At 37.1% G+C, this 9368-nt stretch overlaps 1 protein-coding gene across 3 annotated transcripts in view; it reads left to right on the top strand.

Moving 5' to 3' along the window:
* The first annotated feature begins 1426 nt into the window (after nucleotides 1–1426).
* Nucleotides 1427–9368, top strand: part of LOC123563624 (acyl-coenzyme A synthetase ACSM3, mitochondrial-like) — a 53467-nt gene continuing 45525 nt past the window's right edge. For 2 of the 3 annotated variants that reach the window (XM_045356520.2, XM_045356522.2), the window contains exon 1: nucleotides 1427–1490. The gene's annotated coding sequence lies outside the window, so the exon portion shown is untranslated. Of the gene's footprint in view, nucleotides 1491–1513; nucleotides 1538–9368 lie in introns of those variants that run through there. The other variant, XM_053533924.1, reaches the window with a different exon arrangement.

The following is a 9368-nucleotide window of genomic DNA, read 5'->3' as shown; positions in this document are numbered from 1 at the left end:
AGGAGAAACCTTTTGTTTATGTGGCTAGGGCACTGGTTTGCCTAGGATACAAACTTAGCGAACACATTAGTTCTATATACTTGAAATATGGTTAAATTGCCAGATTTTCTTTTACCCGCAAGGTGTCCCTTCAGCTTGTTTACATCTCTCAATGTTTGTAAATATTACAATGTAGCACGTCCCGGTAAACATAAAGATATATTAGAGTCATGTGTTGAGTGGCTTTCCACTTTTTCTATTTTATTCTATGTATTTTTGGGACGGTTTTACAATATTTAAGGATCTTTTGTTCTTTTATGTATTTTCAAGCCTTTTTGTTATGTTTTGGCAGTACTTGTTGATTCTTGTCACAAGGGTTTTTATGCCCCCGAAGGGAGGCATATTAGTTTTCAACTGTTCGTCCGTTCGTTCGTTAGTTCGTTAGTTAGTCCGTTCGTCACAACGTTAACTTTTTGCATGAAGGCACTTTACTCGCGAACCACTGCACCCAGGACCTTCAAACTTCATATGCTGATAGTACCACAGGTGCTTGAAGCTCTATCAACGAAATATATGTGCAGGTTAGATCTCTTGAAGTGTATATTAGGTGGGTGGGATATGGTAATGCATATATTTATTGATAGAGCTTCAAGCGCCTGTGATAGTACTTATTGAGTACACCACCCTTACTGACTTTGGGGTCACCAGGTCAAAGGTCAAGGTCACAGGGGCCAACGTTAACTTTTTGCATGAAGGCACTTTACTCGCGAGCCACTGCACCCAGGACCTTCAAACTTCACAGGCTGATAGTACTCATTGAGTACACCACTCTATTGACTTTGGGGTCACCAGGTCAAAGGTCAAGGCCACAGGGGCCAACGTTAACTTTTTGCATGAATGCACTTTACTCGCGAACCACTTCACCCAGGACCTTCAAACTTTACGTGCTGATAGTACTTTATGAGTGCACCAACCTTGCTGACTTTAGGGTCACCAGGTCAAAGGTCAAGGTCACAGGGGCCAACGTTAACTTTTTGCATGAAGGCACTTTACATGCGAACCACTGCACACAGGACCTTCAAACTTCACATGCTGATAGCACTTATTGAGTACACCACCCCTCATGACTTTGGGGTCACCAGGTCAAAGGTCAAGGTGCTGCGGGGGCATTTGTCACCATTAGTGACAGTTCTTGTTTTATTTTTTTTTTCTTCAAATCGCTCCAAATAGGTGAAATCCAAAGAAAATATTTTTATTTTATTTCGCTCGCCCGCTCCTATTTCTTTTTTTTTATTTTTTTTGAAAAATTTCCAATGGCCACGAAATTAATTTGGTGTGGCCTTATTTATTTTTAAAATAAGCCTGTTTTTGTTAGACTGTCGAGAACACATGGTGCCACGATACTGTGCAGCCAAATATCTTCCTGTTTTAGTGTGTTTACACCTGAAAGTGCGGCAGAGAGTTTTCACGTTCTGCTAGTTATTACGTTGCACAGGTCGGAAATTGAAACGGTAATTTTTTTCCTCAATAGTCGACTTCACGGTTTCTTTTTGGAATGGTATGCGTTTGTAGCAATCAAAAGTTGTTTTCCTTACAATTTACTACTCCTAGAGAATGCATTTATTTCGTTTTAAGATGCGGTCATGTGAAAAAAACGACAGACTGGGTTGAAAGTGGAAGAGCATTCGGATGATAAGTTTTCGCCTACAATTAAGGCTGAACACCACTAAATCCGGCTGTTCTTTATGGTCACAATAGCCTAAATAGTTTTCCCTATATATTCTATATAAAACTGACCTTTTTTCAGAGAGCTACCAAACATAGCTAGACCCATTTCAGAGAACAAATCCTTACCTCATTTTAAAGAGTTATGATAAAACTGATATAAAATGAAGAGAAAAGTAGGGGTCATGTATCTTCTAAGAGAGATTTCTCTGGTCACATTTACTTACTGTAAACTGACATCAAAATCACACTGCTGTAACCTGGAAGTACTACTCATACTAAAATTGAGCTTGACTTCACCAAATACAACCTGCTCTCCCATTTTTCCTACCAAAATGTCAACAATACACCCACAATGAAATTTAAACAAAAACTAGCCTCAATTTGGACCTCTGTTGCCATGCCAAGTGAAAAATTAGTGTTCAAATACCTGGCAGCCATTCCGCGACTAGACCAGATGGCTCCCACGCTGGTTCCTTTAGTTTAGTTAGGCCTATAAGAAAAACTGTTTTTCTGTAATAGTCTCAATTTCATTTGTATAGTACCAGTAACACATCTGCATGAAAAATACCAAGTTTCAGCTTGATTAAATCAGTTTTCCAGGTTTTATGGCATTTTCAGTAACGCGGGTCCCTGCGCCAATTTTCCTTCAAAACTGATGTCGCGACATAACTTTTAACCAGTTCTTCTAGCCAGAGCTGGTTTTTTCCCTATTTCATAAATTTTCACCATAATTTGCAAGCAAATTACACATTAAAACTTTGAAATATACCAAATGTCCCCTCTGAAAGGTAAAGATGGGCATAATTTAGAGTGCACATTTGCATTTCTTAAAAAAAATACCCCCAAAACAGTGAAAATGTGATTTTTTGGGGTTTTTATCAATTTTTGCAGCAAAATTTCAATGAAATGCTCATTTTTACCAAAATCTGACCAAACTAGTTCATTTATATCTATATCTGGACAAATCTCAATTTTTGCCAACATTTTCTTATAGGTCACAATACCAAACATAGCTAGACCCATTTCAGAGAACAAATCCTTACCTCATTTTAAGAGTTATGATAAAACTGATATAAAATGAAGAGAAAAGTAGGGGTCATGTATCTTCTAAGAGAGATTTCTCTGGTCACATTTACTTACTGTAAACTGACATCAAAATCACACTGCTGTGACCTGGAAGTACTACTCATACTAAAATTGAGCTTGACTTCACCAAATACAACCTGCTCTCCCATTTTTCCTACCAAAATGTCAACAATACACCCACAATAAAATTTAAATAAAAACTAGCCTCAATTTAGACCTCTGTTGCCATGCCAAGTGAAAAATTAGTGTTCAAATACCTGGCAGCCACTCCGCGACTAGACCAGATGGCTCCCACGCTGGTTCCTTTAGTTTAGTTAGGCCTTATTTCATATAAAATCCACTTACATTAAAATGGTTTTTCAACATTTTCTAGCATTCAGATTTTCAGAGAACCTTTGGCAACCTTTGTTTTTCTGTCATATCTTTGTTGCTATTGCTTATATCTTACTGTAACTTCACATAAACATTGTCCAGCATACAAAGTATGTGCAGGGGCTGGGTCCATTATACTAAAGGTCAAGGTTACCAAGGTGTTATTCTTAGGTTATTTTTTAGCTCACCTGTCACAAAGTGACAAGGTGAGCTTTTGTGATCTCGCGGTGTCCGTCGTCCGTCCGTGCGTCCGTAAACTTTTGCTTGTGACCACTCTAGAGGTCACATTTTTCATGGGATCTTTATGAAAGTTGGTCAGAATGTTCATCTTGATGATATCTAGGTCAAGTTCGAAACTGGGTCACGTGCCATCAAAAACTAGGTCAGTAGGTCTAAAAATAGAAAAACCTTGTGACCTCTCTAGAGGCCATATATTTCAAAAGATCTTTATGAAAATTGGTCAGAATGTTCACCTTGATGATATCTAGATCAAGTTTGAAACTGGGTCACGTGGGGTCAAAAACTAGGTCAGTAGGTCTAAAAATAGAAAAACCTTGTGACCTCTCTAGAGGCCATATTTTTCATGAGATCTTCATGAATATTGGTCAGAATGTTTATCTTGATGATATCTAGGTCAAGTTCGAAACTGGGTCACGTAGGGTCAAAAACTAGGTCATTAAGTCTAAAAATAGAAAAACCTTGTGACCTCTCTAGAGACCATATTTCTCAATGGATCTTCATGAAAATTGGTCTGAATGTTCATCTTGATGATATCTAGGTGAAGTTCGAAACTGGGTCACGTGGGGTTAAAAACTAGGTCAGTAGATCTAAAAATAGAAAAACCTTGTGACCTCTCTAGAGGCCATATTTTTCATGAGATCTTCATGAATATTGGTCAGAATGTTCATCTTGATGATATCTAGGTCAAGTTCGAAACTGGGTCATGTGGGGTCAAAAACTAGGTCAGTAGATCTAAAAATAGAAAAACCTTGTGACCACTCTAGAGGCCATATTTCTCAATGGATTTTCATGAAAATTGGTCAGAATGTACACCTTGATGATATCTAGGTCAAGTTCGAAACTGGGTCACGTGCGGTCAAAAACTAGGTCAGTAGGTCTAAAAATAGGAAAACCTTGTGACCTCTCTAGAGGCCATATTTTTCAATGGATCTTCATGAAAATTGGTCAGAATGTTTACCTTGAAGATATCTAGGTCAAGTTCAAAACTGGGTCACGTGGGTTTAAAAACTAGGTCATTAGATCTAAAAATAGAAAAACCTTGTGACCTCTCTAGAGGCCATATTTTTCATGAGATCTTCATGAAAATTGGTCAGAATGTTCATCTTGATGATATCTAAGTCAAATTCGAAACTGGGTCACGTGGGGTCAAAAACTAGGTCAGTAGGTCTAAAAATAGAAAAAACCTTGTGACCTCTCTAGAGGCCATATTTCTCAATGGATCTTCATGAAAATTGGTGAGAATGTTCAGCTTGATGATATCTAGGTCAGGTTCGTAACTGGGTCATGTGCGGTCAAAAACTTGGTCAGTAGGTCGAAAAATAGAAAAACCTTGTGACCTCTCTAGAGGCCATATTTTTCACGAGATCTTCATGAAAATTGGTGAGAATGTTCACCTTGATGAAATCTAGGTCAAGTTTAAAAGTGGGTCACGTGCCTTCAATAACTAGGTCATTAGGTCAAATAATAGAAAAACCTTGTGACCTCTCTAGAGGCCATATTTTTCAAGAAAATTGGTCAGAATTTTTTATCTTGATGATATCTAGGTTACATGTACTCAAAAACTAGGTCACTATGTCAAATAATAGAAATAACGACGTCATACTCAGTTGAACACTGGGTCATTTGGGGATAGGTGAGCGATTCAGGACCATCATGGTCCTCTTGTAATGTTCAAGTTTTTCGGCAGCCTTTGTTTTTCTGTCATATCTTTGTTACTATTGCTTATTAGTTCATCTGTCACGTAGTGAAAGGGTGAGCTTTTGTGGTTGTCTGTCGTCTGTCTGTCGTCAGTCAGTCCACAATTTCTTGTGAACACGATAGAGATAACATTTTGAAATCAGTTTTAATCAAACTTGCACACAACTTGTATTTGCATAATATCTCGGTTCCTTTCCAAAACTGGCCAGATCCCATCATGGGTTCCAGAGTGATGGCCCCTTAAACTTTAAAGGGCCAAAATTAATTTGCTATTTTTGGCTTGTCAACACGATAGAGACCACTTTTGCAATAAACTTAAATCAAACTTGCACACAACTTGTATTGGCGTAATATTTTGGTTCCTTTTTAAAACTGGCAAGATCCCATCTAGGATTCCAGAGTTATGGCCCCTTCAGGGGCCAAAATTTGCTATTTTTGGCTTGTGAACACGATAGAGACCACATTTTGCAATCAACTTTAATCAAACTTACACACAACTTGTATTGGCATGATATCTCGATTGTTTTCAAAAACTGGCCAGGTCCCATCATGGGTTCCAGAGTTATGGCCCCTTAAAGGGCCAAAATTTGCTATTTTGGCTTTTGCAGCCATATAGAGACTTCATTTATGGTTAAATTTGATACAAACCTGCAAAATATCTCCAACAACAATAAATCTTGGATTCCATGGTGAATCTGTCAGATCCAATAATAGGTTCCGGAGTTACGGTCCCTGACTGACCCCTGAAAGAGCCAAAATTTGTTAATTTTTACCTTGTGAACATGATAGAAGTGACATTTTATATTTGATTTTAACCAAACTTACACACAACTTAAGTCACAATAAGGTCTGGATTCCTTTCGAAAACCGGCTAGATTCCATCATGGGATCTAGAGTTACTGCCCCTGGAAGGGGCAAATTTTTCTATATTGGCCCTTTCAGCCATATAGAGGTTTCATTTATGCTTTGATTTGATACAAACTTGCACAGAATGATTATCTTGGATCGAAACTGGGTGATGTCCGGTCAAAAACTAGGTCATCAGGTCAAATCAAAGGAAAAGATTGTTAACAACCTCATTTATGACTCTATCTTCATGAATCTATGTCAGAATGTTTATCTTGCTGATTTCTAGGCCAAGTTCGAAACTGGGTCATATGGGATCAAAAACTAGGTCACACGGTCAAATCAAAGGAAAAGCTTGTTAACACTCTTGAGGTCACATTTATGACCCTATCTTCATTAAACTTGGTCAGAATGTTTATCTTGATGATTCCTAGGCCAAGTTCGAAACTGGATCATACGGGGTTAAAAGATAGGTCACCCAAACAAATCAAAGGAAAAACTTGTTTACACTCTTGTTCATTTGATGTGCATGAAACTTGGTCAGAATGTTTGTCTGCATGAAATATAGGATGAATTTATCTTGGCCATGTGGGGTCAAAAACAAAGTCACCAGGTCAAATCAAAGAATAAACTTGTTTACACCCTAGGGGGCACATTTTTTATTCTATCTTCATAAAACTTGGTCAGAATGTTTGTTATCATAAAGTCTTGGATCATTTCAAATCTGGGTCACGTAAGGTCAAAAACTAGGTCACTAGGTCAAATCAAAGGAAAAGCTTGTATACACTCTAGAAGCCACTTTTTTGCTCCAATCTTCCCGAAACTTTGTCAGAATGTTTGTTTTCATGAAAGTGGGGGTCCAAGTTAGGTGTCTGCAAAATTTTTTTTTGATTTTATTTATATTTTATGGCAATATACCTACATGTATTAAGTTTCATTTACAAGTGTTACTGTTAACAGCTTTGACTTACTTTAATAGATATTAACATTTAAAGTGGGTGGGGTAATCTGGCATGTGACCGTTAATTGAGATATTCAGGTGTTATTTTCAGCAGATATAAACTAAACAGTGCTCCAGCTAGGATTAAAAAAGGGCAGAGTCCTGGCACTGAAAAGGGCACTTCTGGGGTGGGGGTCGGTCTGGGACCGTGCTCTCCTGGGAAAAAAATATAACTGGTCCATGCATTCAGTGCGTTTTAACATACTTTAGGCATGGAATTTGGCATAATTTAGGCATGTTTTTTTGGCACACTTTAGGCGTGGTATAAGGCATACTTTGTCTTTTAATAGGCTATGTCTGTCATCTCTAATACACCTATTTATTAACTAAAAATTCTGCTGTTTGTATTTTACTTGGCATTGATTATTAACTTGTAACATTTCTTTGTCTGTATAACAATATCTATGTGTTTAGGCCTATTTTACTTGTTACAATTTCAGTACACATCTTCTCCATGTACTTGATATTTATAAATTTATACGTGCAACATATAAACAGAAAATAAAGTTTAAACTTCCACTTAAATAAATGAAATCAGGCAAAGTTTTTAACTTACAACTTGTAATAGAACGTATTCCGGGTATCCAAAATTTTAAATCCGGGTATGGTTACACTTTTTTCTAAAAAGTCGTCTAATGTCCAGTTTAAACAATATTTTTGAAAAATTATTATGATGCAAAGACAGTTTAACAGCATTTTACAGTATCTGACATTAAAGTGTACCCTGTCATTACATCTTAGTAAACTAATTTCAAAGAAATCTTCATGAAAAATCTGCAATTTCACAAAGCAGACGACAACCTACTTTCGATTTCAAAAACTTGTAAAACGATAAAATCAAAATATTTTCCTATTTAAATTTGATTGTGATCGATTTTAATTAATTAGATTTAAATGTTTGTTGTCTGGACTTTAGTTTCAGTTGTGTATAAAGGGATATTTACGACTATATTACCGAAAACGAAAGTACACTTTGACAGGTGGCGCGAAAATGATAATGATTTCAGACTGGTTTGCAAACTGTTTTAACACTAAGGTTCAGTGATTTAATGCTAGTGGAGCAGTCTTAAATATCATGGTCTGCCTCGGGCACAATTACAGGAATGGCTGTGACTAAATACAGAGTTGGTGCGCCTGTGATATATTACAGACTCCGGTATATACCGGATTAACTAAATTTGAACAAAAATACCTTAAATGTATATATTTTGTAACCATGGTGATTCTAACCCTAACCTTTAGTCAGTATATTATGCACATTATACACTAAATGCGTGCGGACATGCAAAAAAAAAAAAGAGTATTTTTGCCGTGCGTTCCATTTGATAATAATTCCACGCATGCGCAGAACGGCTGCACCAACTCTGCAATGAGAAACATTCTACAGGAATAAGGTCAGTAATTCGGTCGAAAATGTGCTTCCGTGGTGTAGTCGAAAGAAGTCCATAATTAATAGATCCTAATTTTCCCATTTTTTGCGCAAATTTGTGTAGAACGAGTGCTTTAATCACCGTTTTTCATTACTAGAAGACATTTTGCATGAAATGAGACGTTTTTCATGTTCATACACCCCACATGTCAAGTTTTGCAGATCGAAACCGGAAGTAGGTGTTTATTGTGCGGACGAGAGTAAATATGCGCCATTTTTAGGGTAGCAGACCACAACTGACTGGCATTTCACTAGGAACTACATAACCCCCTATTTTCTTTTCATTTTTTCGTTAATTATACCCCCACCAAACATGTTTGAGGGGGGTATATAGGAGTCAGTTTTGTCGCGTTTGTCGCGTCCCGTCCCGTCCCGTCCCGTCCCGTCGCGTCCCGAAATCTATTATCTCAGTTATTACCAAATGGATTTGATTCAAACTTAAAATACATGTTCCACCTTATCACCCACATCATGTGACACAAGGTGCATAACTCTTGACACCAAGTTTTCATGAATTATGTCCCCTTTTACTTAGAATTTAAGGTTAATTTTGTTGTATTTTCACTATATCTCAGTTATTACTAAATGGATTTGATTCAAACTTAAAATACATGTTCCACCTCATCACCCACATCATGTGACATAAGGTGCATAACTCTGGCACAATTTTTTTTATGAATTATGCCCCTTTTTACTTAGAATTTAAGGTTGATTTTGATGTATTTTCACTTTATCTCAGTTACTACTGAATGGATTTGATTCAAACTTAAAATAGATGTTCCACCTCATCACCCACATCATGTGCCCACATCATGTGACACAAGGTGCATAACTCTGACACCAAGCTTTCATGAATTATGCCCCCTTTTACTTAGAATTTAAGGCTAATTTTGTTGTATTTTCACTATATCTCAGTTATTACTAAATGGATTTGATTCAAACTTAAAATAGTTGTTCCACCTCATCACCCAGATGATGTGACATAAGGTG

Source organism: Mercenaria mercenaria, chromosome 2 (genome assembly GCF_021730395.1).
Source record: "Mercenaria mercenaria strain notata chromosome 2, MADL_Memer_1, whole genome shotgun sequence".
Classification (NCBI taxonomy): Eukaryota; Metazoa; Mollusca; class Bivalvia; order Venerida; family Veneridae; genus Mercenaria; species Mercenaria mercenaria.
Note: the sequence above shows the minus strand (reverse complement) of the source record. Positions and strands in the feature narration are given on the sequence as shown.